This window comes from Pangasianodon hypophthalmus, chromosome 21, assembly GCF_027358585.1.
Source record: "Pangasianodon hypophthalmus isolate fPanHyp1 chromosome 21, fPanHyp1.pri, whole genome shotgun sequence".
NCBI lineage: Eukaryota > Metazoa > Chordata > Actinopteri > Siluriformes > Pangasiidae > Pangasianodon > Pangasianodon hypophthalmus.
Window position 1 is genome coordinate 4950729 of NC_069730.1, and position 12526 is coordinate 4963254.

General features: G+C 36.1%; 1 protein-coding gene across 1 annotated transcript in view; it reads left to right on the top strand.

The window, feature by feature from the left end:
* LOC113543089 (myelin basic protein) overlaps nucleotides 1-12526 on the top strand; it is a 55639-nt gene that overhangs the window by 1480 nt on the left and 41633 nt on the right. The window lies entirely within an intron of this gene.

The window sequence follows — 12526 nt, forward strand, 5'->3', positions numbered from 1 at the left end:
TCAATATATACATCTTGTTATTTCAAGATATTATCTAGTTATTACAACATAATGCAATTTTTAACATAATATCTCATCATTTCAACTTGATAATTTGTGATTTTGAGTTCATTTTGATCACCTCAGCATCTGTCAGTAAAGCTAGTTTATTAAATATTAGCTTATTATTAGGTATTTCACTTAAATGTATTCAGGTATGGTCAAAGTTTTTACTCCTAACACTTAAACTGATGGAATTTCGTAATCGTCAGAGTGGCCATTTTGGAATTTGAGCCATTTTGATCATCTGAATTTGACGTGACAACATCTGCTGTGCAGGATTAATCCATTTAGTGGTGCACTGTCACCTACAGTGTTGTCTTAATCATTTACAGCACAGACACTTACAGCGTTTACATAAGGTGTCTCAGTGTTTAAGGTGTGTGTAAGGCGATAACAGTAGGTGTTAACTGTGTTTTGTGCCACAGTTAGTCAGTCTGTAGTGTATAATATATTCGAAAACACACTTAGTCTCCACTTTGGCCTCTTGCTATCGTTGCCATAATAAAGAAGGTAACAACATACACATGCAGAAGCTTTCGCTTTCAAATGAAAAGTTCAGTCGTAGTCATTTGCTTACGCTAGCGTATCTTGAGATTGTGTATTTTTATTCTTCCTGTAGTGTGCAGTTGTTGATTGACCTTCCCGGTAGAAACACAAGCTGATGTACAGAAAGTTCCCCTTGAAAACAGCTCGTTATATTTTTTACTATAGAATAAGAGGAAGTATTTCATCTGTTTAGTTCTAATTAGAAAGTTGTGTGTGTGTGTATGTGTGTGTGAAGCCGGTTTTACACTGTGTAATTAGTACGTGTCACATTGCACCATGTGATTTCAATAAAATCTTGGCTGTTTGTTAATGTGTCCTCCATGTCAGGTTATACAGTGAAGATCGACAAACGATAGACCTGCGATTAAAGAAAATTACTACATTCTGCTTACGATCTCGTACAAAAAATGGGCTTTCACAAGCACAAACGTTCTTCAGCGTGAGCTGGAGGTAATGTGGATCTTTATTTTGGTCAGGTTTATTACACATATCAGCATGTTTTGTTTATGTTTTGATATCACTGCTAACGTATGTAGCTATATGTAGCTATTTCATGAGTTTCACGTAATCTTGCTCCGCCAGGGATTAGCATTGTAGTAATGTAAACACACAGGGATTTATATAGAGTTTGGGAATTATACCACCTTCACATGCTTGTCAGATCGTAATGTTTTGCACTGGCTATGTCGTAATTATGAAATTCAACACACCACTAAACGTAGCTAGTTAGTTAGCCTGACTATATTTATCCAAACCAGAGATTAGAGATTTAAACCTAATCATGAATATGGCTTTATTAAGTAAGTTGTATTTAGATAAATAAAGAATTATCTAATAATGTTTGCTTAAACCATGCTTTCCTGTTCAGAAACCTGGATATCAAAATTATTTCCGAAACATTTAGCTCAGGATCTCATGAAAAATTGTGCGAAATTTTTTTTTATAGAACACGAAGGAGGAATTTGTATTTTCTCCTGGTTATTATTTACCATTGTGCATCACACAAATGTGTAGCTGTAATTACATGATCATTATATTTTTAATGTAGTTGTATTACTAATTAAATATGAAATATTATGTTATTAAATATTAATATTAACATTAAATGTTAAAGTTTAGTATAACTTCAATCCTAGCTTCAATCCTATGTTAGCTTTAATTTGCCTTTAATACTATCAGAAATTTACCATGAATGTAACCCTCACTCTGTTAGTACTTTATTTTAGTACTAAGTATATAGAAGCTTTTTAAAAAATATAATTAACTTATTACTAAAGCATATTAATTGTGTTTCAGTTGTAATAGTATTAGCAAATTAGCTTAAATGTAGAATACTGAGGTTAAGGATAGAGTTGGTGTAGTGGGATTTAGTTATAGTGAAACAGATCAGTAAACAACCACAAAGGTGTGTGTGTGCATGCGCATGCTAAAACCTTCTCACACAGAAAGTTCTTACTTCCGTCTTGTGTGTTTCCTGTTTGTACGACTCACAAACTTTCACCTTTACCTTACACACGCACTTGCACACACACAGGAGGAAGAACAGATGGATTGGAGTGTGTTACTGCCAGATTCTACGCACACTCTCAAAAACATACACACTGAGTTATTTCCTGCCGTGTGTGTGTGTGTGTGTGTGTCAGTGTGTGGCACAGACGTATGTCGCCTAAAAGATGAAGGTCTGTGGCTTATAGTGTGAAATGTGTGTGTGTGTGCGTGTGTTACATAATCCGCTATAATGTCCTCGTGCCAGCTTTTGCAGTAAATGAATCATTATAGTCTCTCTCTCTCTCTCTCTCTCTATCTCTCTCTCACACACACACACACACACACACACACACACCACACAAAATCCACACTCCATGCAAGCCACTCAGCTCACACTCACCTGTGAGAGAATGTGTGTGTGTGTGTGTGTCCTTCTTCCGGAATATGGCATGTCCATGTATGTGATTTATAATTTTTTATTTTTGTTTTTATAATATATTTGTATTTGTGCAGTGAAGCCTTTCCAACCCTTAAAGAAGTGGGGCAGAAAAAATTATAAATATTCCAAATCCATTAAAAAAATATATATTTTTTTTTAATAAAATCAGAATGGTCAACTTATTGAAATACGCTACGTTACATTGTCAAGCCTCCTACTGGACTGTCGTAGGACAGTAATTGGAATGGAAATGTTGTTTTGCTTTAGCCAATCAAAACTGCTTAATAGCATGACCTCAGGATGGGGTGGGGCAAAATGTGATAACATGATGTCAATATCTTGATAAATTACACAATGTAATGTTCTGACATATTGCATATATCATATGTACTTATTAAAAAAACTGTTTACCAGCTTTAGGGAAACAGATTAGCATGGTGTATGAATTGATCATTTAGTTTTTGTGAATTAATCTGGAAGGTCACGTGCATGTAAATGTGCATGTGTTTGTGTGTGTGCATTTGTGATAGCATATTAGCCTTACTTTTGCTTTAATACTTGTTAATGCATTAGCTTTAATCAGCTTTAACACTATTAGCATACTGTGTTTAATGTAGTGGTAATTCTGTTAGCACATTAGCTTTAATTAGCTGTAATTATCTTTACTTTATAATTAATAAATAAATAAAGAATGCAGCCAACAAAATGGACTGGTTATGTCGATTATGAGCGTGCGAAATATAAAGTTCATTATTGAATGAACTAGCTAAAATTAGTTTCTCATATGTGTGGGAAGTGTGTGCATTACATTGTACAGTGTGCAATGTGTGTGTATGTGTTTTGTTTTTATGCTTGTGAAGGAGCAGAACTCTGCAGAATTAACTCCAGTAGACAGATGTTTTGGGTTGCTCATTACAGAAATGAGTGGAAATTAGCATAAGTGAGCAAGGTAAATTTTAAATTAGCATACTCTTAAATTAGCATACTTTTTAGCACACATTTGTGTAGTGATAAAATGCTTTCTCTAGAGCCACATAGCAGAAAGCAGAGAATTTAGGGTGTGTGTGGTGATTCGCACACTCGTATCATGCTCACGCTGTGTATGAGTGCATTGAATGCATGAATTTTGCAGTGTATTCTGGAAATGCCAAGCAGCTGCTTTGAGGTTTTCTCTACTTTTAACTATTCTCACATATTTCAGGCTTGACTTTTCTCTTCCTTCCCTCATTATTTTGTTGTTTTTGTCTCAGCCTTTCTCTCCAGCTACAGAGTTTCACCGAATGAAATTTATGTGCTCTGTGATATTCAATTCAAATGTGTTTTTAATCAATTTGAACATGGTAATTCCGTTCCTCTAGCACAAAAGTTGCTTATTTGTATTGAAAAATAATTCATATTCGCCTTCAGTAGGCTGAGTCTCAAGAGAGCCCTGAAGGTCTCCCTTTTCCGTTCTCTGGAAAGCAGGCTACTTCATGAACCAACATTACAGTAAACAGAAACATGTTAAAAAGCATTATAATAATAAAAACATATGAACTAGCATTAACACACAAATACTAAATCTAAACAAACTAGCATTATAGTATGGTAAAAGGGGCAGGGACACAGGGACACAGGGACTCATTACAATATTGTAAATAATGTAAAATAATGTAAATAATGTAAAAACAGAAGGACTAGTATTGTAGTAATGTAAAAACACAGGGACTAGCATTGTAATGATGTGCAAACACAGGAATTAGCATTGTTGTAATGTAAACACACAGGGACTAGAACTGTATGTTTACGTTACTACAATGCTGTAAAAACACAGAGATTAGCATTGTAACAATGTAAAACATGGACTAGCATTGTAGCAATGTTAAAACACAGGGACTAGAACTGTAGCAATTTAAAAACACAGGGATTAGCATTGTAGCAATGTAAAAACACAAGGATTAGCATTTTAGTAATGTAAAAACATAGGGATTAGCATTGTAATAATGTAAAAACACAAGGATTAGCATTGTAGTAATGTAAACACACAGGGATTAGCATTGTAGTAATGTAAACACACAGGGATTAGCATTGTAGTAATGTAAAAACACGGATTAGCATTGTAGTAATGTAAACACACAGGGACTAGAACTGTGTGTTTACATTACTACAATGCTAATGTAAAAACACAGAGATTAGCATTGTAGCAATGTAAAACACATGGACTAGCATTGTAGCAATGTAAAACACATGGACTAGCATTGTAGCAATGTAAAAACACAGGGACTAGCACTGTAGTACATTAAAACTACAAAATAAACATTTGTTACAACCAGGATGGGATACCATTAGATAAAGAATCTTTCTAGATTTTGCTGTGGATATTGTAGTGATGACAAATTTCTATCTGTGTTAGCTAGGTTTATTAGTATTTAGTTAAAATGTAAAACAAAAATTTATGCTAAACACTTATAATTGGTATAGTTTGGGTCCCATTAGATAATATGTCATAGGCTGTAAAAGTCTCCGTGTACGGCTTCACCTGGTTTGAGTTTAGTCTATAAAAATCCCTGTAAGCATGCTAACACGCAAACTAGCTTTACGGCAAACAGGCTAACCTAACTACCAGAATTATATTAGACAGGATGAAAAAACAATTCATAAACTATCTTTATAACACAGTTTAACACTATATAGCTATATAGAGGCTAACATAAACTAGCATTGTAGTAAATAGGCTAACCAACCAACTGTCATTTTAATACAGTGCCTAGCATTACGATAACCTGGCTAACCCCCAAATTAGCGCTTATAGTAAACAGGTTAACTGACAAACTAGCATTATAATAAAGATGTTAAACATGAATTAGCAGTATATTGAGCTAAAAGACAATTTTACTGTAAATAAACTGTCCATTTTAAACTTAATTAACTGGTGAAGTAAATAATTCTTGATGCAGTGTTGACTAGCAAACTAAATAAACAGAATTATTGGTCTATGACGGCTCACTGTCAGTATAGTGTTTGTTCTGTGTATTACTAGTTGTGTGTGTGTGTGTGTGTGTGTGTGTGTGTGTGTGAGAGAGAGAGAGAGAGAGAGAGAGAGAGAGAGACGCTAGCTCAGGTGCTTCTCTAAAATTTAATGCATTTTGGAGCCAGTGGATTAAGAACCACTTCATCCTTACAAACAGAGCTAGCATTTTCATTTTGAGTGTATTAATTAAATCTGTATAATCAGTGCATTGTTTATTTCATGTCGGCATTGTAAGCTGTGTAACTGTGTGTGGGTGTGTGTGTTTCTTTTATTGAAGAACACAGTGTTAGTAGAAGAGCAATGGATTATTTCGTTGCTCCATGCAGTTTGCTGTGCCAGAAGCCACATGTGTTTTCTTTCACTGTTACACAATCTTTCAAGTCTTTCAAGTCCTTGCATGATCCAGTAGGTTGTTATGCAGTGTTATGCAGCTTGTGTGTGTGTGTGTGTGTGTGTGTGTGTGTGTGTGTGTGTGCGTGTGCTCTGTTAATGCTTTTGTTTTTACATACATCCCAAAGGGTCGGCAATCAGGTTTGGCAACGATTTAATGCTTTTTTCACCAAGCCAACACCTTTCAACATTCAAATGCTAAACTTTGTTTCAAAACAAAATCTGTTTTAATTGCCTACTCATTTCAAACACATTGTTAAATAAAACAGTGGCCGTATTTTCATGTCCTGTAATTTCACTATAGCATTTAAGGGGAAATTTAGCCAAAAAAACGAAATGCCCCTAATGATTAGCTTACACCAGATGTAGACGATCAGCCAAGACATGTTTCCTTCTTGAATCTGACACTGGAGCTATGAGGCTAATATAATTACTAAGTATTGAAAGCTTATATCTTCTGGTTTAACATTGTTAGAATGACATACCTAAATTATCACACACTCACAGCGGTGGTCCTTTTGGTGGAAAGTGATTCCAGTTTCAAGATGGCTGTTATGACTGTTTTTAGCTCTAAAGCTGTCGTGTTCATAGATAACAGTGTGTTGTGGAGTGTCGGAAACCACATAAGCAAGCCTGCATACTCATTACTGAACAACTTCCCAGAGCTGTCTGAGACGAATGCTGATGATTTGAGCATTGCAGTTTGTACAGTGTAAATTCATTAGTTAAAAAGATTTTGTTTTTGTCCTTTTTTTTTTTTACTTTCTGTGTCACTTACAAACCCCAGTATCTCATACTGCTGAGCCACCTCCTTTCTTCAGACTTTTCTCTCCTCATCCCAGTGATTAATGTGATAATTCGATTTATGAGCTCAGAGCAGCGATGTTTAAACTTGCCATGTTGACCCGCTTATAAACAGTGACTCACGCTGGGATGTTCCCCAGCATTTCGACTGAAAAAAAAAATCTGTTTTCACACGTAGACGTGATAAGAGAACAGACGAAAATTTATCAGGTTCACTCAATTTCTAGCACCTCCATTACTGTGTTACATACCTCCTACTCACCTTATCTTTCAGTGGAATGTGTAAAATAGTGTTTGATGTGTGACTTTTAGAGATGGCGAGGAATCAGGGTTTGTCCTCGCTAAAAATAAGGCCACACATCCTAGACAGCTAGCTGGCTCAGCGCTAATTTGAATGAGATACTGAAAAAAGGGTCCTTTTAACCCTTTCACACACAAATTATTATAAAATACTGTATATATCAGTAACTTATGACTTTTTCTAAATATTATTGATATTAAAAATGTAACTGAAGTTAGCTGCCATCAAGTGAAAGCAGAAATGGGTACAAAGATGACTGCTGAGAAATACTGTACCTGTAATTTGTAAAGTTTGTGTAAAGTTTGTTGCAATCTTTTAGTACAGAAGGTTTAATCGAGATGGAAATGCACGAGACATGTGCTGCAGCTGTGACAATCAGCAATGTTGGATTAGGAATTAGGAAAAGTCAGGATAAAGGTCTAAATAAAATCAGAGTGGTAAAAAGTGGAGGTGATTTACATCTTATACTTTTCTAAAGACAGCTTTAAATTAACAGTTCACGAGCATGGACACCATATATAAAAGGGTTAAAGGATGACATTACTTTTAAGGCATTTGGCAGACGCCCTTATCCAGAGCGACTTACATTTATCTAATTTTTTTATACAACTCAGCAGTTGAGGCCATTGCTCAAGGGCCCAGCAGTGGCAGCTTGGTGGTGCTAGGGATTGAACTCATGGCCTTATGATCAGTAGTCCAACGTCTTAAGTACTGAGCTACCACTGCCCTAAGGACATTAGGAGTGTCTGAGACAAACCCCAAATTCAGACCGGACATGTCATGTCAAGCACCTCGTCATGACCTCAGTCAGTCCACACCAGACGTGTCTGGAGCAACAGCGTGCTTTGATTTTAGTCTGGTTTGGCAACTCCACTATTCGATTATCAGTTACGATGTTGTCTATTTTGAGAGGGATAGTAGCTATTTAATTTTTAATAATTAATGGTATAAGCCTAGCTCGAGAGCTACCTTAGGTTGCATCACCTCCTCCGAGAGCTCCAATTCCCAGCATCCCCGGCCGACAGCCACGACTCCCGTTTACTAATTGCACTCACCTATTGCTCATTACTTCCTTAGTTTCCTGTATGAATTTCCCTCAGTATGTAACTCACATTACTATACAGGATTATAGAATAATTTATAAGAGCATGATGAGGAAATCTACTCCATGCTTCATCATAGTAGGTGCATAGTAAGGCTGCACGATATTGAAGAAAAACGTGATATGCGATAACTTGTTAAATAATGTGATATGCGGTACGATAATGCTGTAAGCGTGTAAAATCAATTTAGATTATATTTATATATATTTATATATTTAAAAACTGAAAATGACATAACCAAAATACTTTTCATGTTCTTTTGAGGAAAAGAAAGCATTCCCTGCTATCTGTGTCACCCTAAACCTTTGACTTTTCGTAACTTTTTGAAGTATTAAAATCATTCAGTTATCGCAAGCCCTTGCGATATGCATATCATGATATTTACATTTCGATTATAATTTCAAAAACTTACGTTTTTGCCAAACTGGATGAAGAGGATGCTAATACAACAGACTGGATGTAAAGCACCCAAAAACCAAAAGAAGACGGAAGAAGTAGTCACATTGCTAGTCTTGTTTACTATCAAGGATTCGTTACTAAGTGTAGCTATCTGCTAGCTATAATTACAAAAACCATGCACCTAAAAATATATTTATCATGCAAAAGTGAAAAAAATAGAGTTGAACCGTAAAACAAAGACAGCATGCTGCATGGGTGTTTGGTATGTGGATTGAAATGCCTGTCAAAATGGAATTTTAATGGAATTGAGGTCTGAATGTGACTCTCTTTATGTCTGATTGCAAGATTGAGATGCAGCAAAAGTTGAGCACACCTAAACTTTAGCAAAGGATATTTTTATTCTTAAAAGAAACGCTTGCAGCTCTACTGTTCACTTAAACACTAATACACTCCTTTGTTAATCTAATTAAGTTCACAGGATCGGAATCAGATGTGGTTTTTAATAACAGACCCTTGAATAGTAATACAAAAGTTGTTTTTGAATGAGTGAATATTTGAGTGGTAAATGGAAAGATGGACGCTTAGGATGTGCCAAAGATTGAGCAGTAGTGGTTTATCCTCATTCCTCACTGGGGAGCTCATTAGCAGGATGAAGTGAATCAGAAGCTGCATTGAGGCAGGCTGATTAACCAGGATGTTATAATGACAGCTACAAAGATAGTGCCATACTTTATATTCACAACACCTCTTAATTTGTAAGGGTGTCGCCAATTTTTTGGCATCCTAAGGGATGATAAGGCAGCCGGGAAAAAAAAACGGAAAAAAAAATTTATTTAAAAGGTTTGTCTGGTTAATGAGTGACATACTGAAGCTGAAATATTTCTCTGCCAATATTCCAACATTTCAGCGTAACTAAAAATAACAAGTTGTCTATTTTTGGGACATTGGGACATGGTACGTGCTGTGAACTGTGGCTACATTCAGTCAAGTTGCATAAGCAGCTCATCTTCTCTTGATTTTCCGCCAAGCTCCAACAAAGACAAACAACCTCATCGCCAGAGTTAAATCAAACTTTATTTTATTTTTAGTACTGATATATAATAATAAATCTAATCTAAAGAAACAGCTAGTTAGTTTGCCGATACTAGGAGCATTGTTATGGTTACTGTATGCATGTCGTATTATACATGGCACGCTTCCCATTGCTTTTTCTCTTAAAAAAAAAAAAAAAAGGGGCTGATACGCATACACTCATTCACAAGTGCTTCTAAAGATGAATCAGAGATTCCTGATCTGTAGCATCAGTGCTCTGCCTCAAACAAAACAATACTCTATAGAAGATGAGCCAGTCCAATGTGGTCAGGCTTCATTATAAAGAACATCTACACGGAAGGGTGCATGAGAAAGGCCTGCAGTATTTGAAAGATTTCTTCTCAACCTTTCCCGTGAATTATATAAGAAAAGAAGGTCCAAATCCTTCAGATTTATGAGCAGATCTTTCGCACTGCTTAGCCGATCTACTCTTTCAGACCGGACTACTACCCTACCCCTAGGCTTCTTTACACAGGATTCATTACCTCTACTTCACTTGATATAAGTAACTTTATTTAAATAATAAAGTTTGCACCTTGGCGCTCGGCTAGCTCAGTCAGTAGAGCATGAGATTCTTAATCTCAGGGTTGTGGGTTTAAGCCGAACTCACTGGGGTTGTACAAGCTACTGCACTCCCAGTGCTGGTCTCAAGCCTGGGTGAAATGGGAGGGTTGCGTCAGGAAGGGCATCCGGCGTAAAAACCTGGGCCAAATCAAATATGCGGATCATAAACTGGATTTCCATAATGGAGACGGAGGATCCTCTGTGGTGACCCCTAATGAGAGCAGCTGAAAGAAGAAGAATAACAACGCCTGCACCTTGATAATAAGGAATTAATGCATGTATGGCTTCCATGACTTGGAAATAAAAATCATAGGTCAAGTAATAAACCTAACAGCGGATCAGAATATCCCGATTTATGAAACGCAATGGATTTTTAAAAACAATTTTAATGTTCAGCTTCAGTTACATAGAATTCCTTGCTTACAAACATGCAGATAAGCAACTAATATGACCGAATAGTGACAAGAGGTACCTTTTAATGCTTAAACATTCATGAATGATTAGTATACGGAAATAAATAAGACCATTTGAAATGGTTTTTCTTTCGTACTTCGGACAGACGCTTCATGTTACCACTTTTGACTAGCGCCACAGACTCTGAACAGATGAGACACCTCTTTTGAACGTTAGGTGGAGAGAATAAAACGTACGTCTCTGGCCATTGGCTTTGAAAATTACTTTCATTGTTAACTTTTTTTTTTTTTTGAACAAGCCATGATGTCATTTTGCTAGACTACAGAGAGTAAATAAATAAATAAAATGAAAAGTCTGTGAAAACTTCTCTTTCTGATGTTTTGTGTCCAGCTGTGTAGCTAGTCTCTGGTCCGTTGAGTTGTCTTCAGCTAAATCATTTACATAAATGCACATATTTGGCCACAACACGTCGCAACAAAGGATGTGCTACAGAAGCAGAGCTATTCCAATGTTTCGAAAATTAGCGTCGCAGAACCATGCCTCTTTTTTCCCATTAGCCACACCCCTTTTTTTCCCCATCAGCTCTGCTGTAGGACTGTCACGATAACTACTTTTATTGGACAATATATTGTCCCAGAAATAATTGCGATAAACGATATTATTGTCATATGCCACTGATATAATGATAATATAACTGAATAATAATGCAAGTACACCCTTTCAAAGAGCAATGAGCTTCTAATTTTTAAGAATATTCAGACATTGGATTTGGAATGACAAAAAAAATTAAAAATAAATAAATTAAACATAAATAAAATAAAACCACACAACCAGAACAATAAAGAAGATGGACTGTAATGCAATATTGTGAATTCTTTATGCTTTAGTTATTCATTGTCCATGTTTTAGTACGTTGTTATGGAAAGAGCGTACAGAAGCAGCGTGTATGGCTAAAATGTTCGTTATATTCATTATATCTTTATTATCAAAATCAGCAAAAATGATCGAGGTCGTGTCCATATATACGATAAGTCAATAACGTAATTATTGTGACAGGTTTACTCTGCTGAAGTATTTTCTCAACGCCTTGCAAGGTTTATTGTAAATTATACAACAGGTAGTTCAGGTCCACATATTGTGGTTAGACAAGCAGTGTTCCAGGAGTGCTGAGATTTAGTTTAACAGCACTGGGACATTTCATTGCTTATATCACTCCACCTGACTGTGTTCTGTACAAAAAGTTCCAGTTCTAGCAATAGTCCATTACACTGAAACCATTACTACACTTACTATGGGCTGTGGGTTGGCATGGCAACATGCAACACTCTATCCAGCTGTGGCTTCTTTGGGAACTGTTGTTGTTGTTGTGGCTGCTTCCAATAGGGGTCACCACAGTGGATCATTGGGCCGCTTGTTTGATTTGGCACAGTTTTTATGCCGGATGCCCTTCCTGATGCAACCCTCAACAATTTTATCTGGACTTGGGACAACCCCATGTGCATCCCCAGTGGCTGGAAATCGAACCCGGGCTGTGGAAGTGAGAGCGCAGCGGCCTAACCACTAATCCTCCAAGGACCCACTCAAGAAATTTTGTAATCATTGAATTCATGAAAATTGGGGAAAAAAAGGCTTGTGTCCTACAACAGCTCCTGAGGTAAAGTGTAAATGTATGCGTAAGGAGTAAATTTATGTATAAGGAGATGTATAAGTGTAAATTTATGTTTAAGGAGACTCACTAATGTGAGTCTAATCAAGAAAATCATGAAAATTGAAAAGAAAAAAAAAAAAGCACTTATATACATGGAGAGCTTCTGAGTTAAAGTGTAAATTTATGCATAAGATGTAAATTTATATATTTATATAAGTTTATGTATTTATGTCTGAAATGTCAGTTACGTGATATTAATTTTTTGTTTGTAGAACTGTCGTATAAA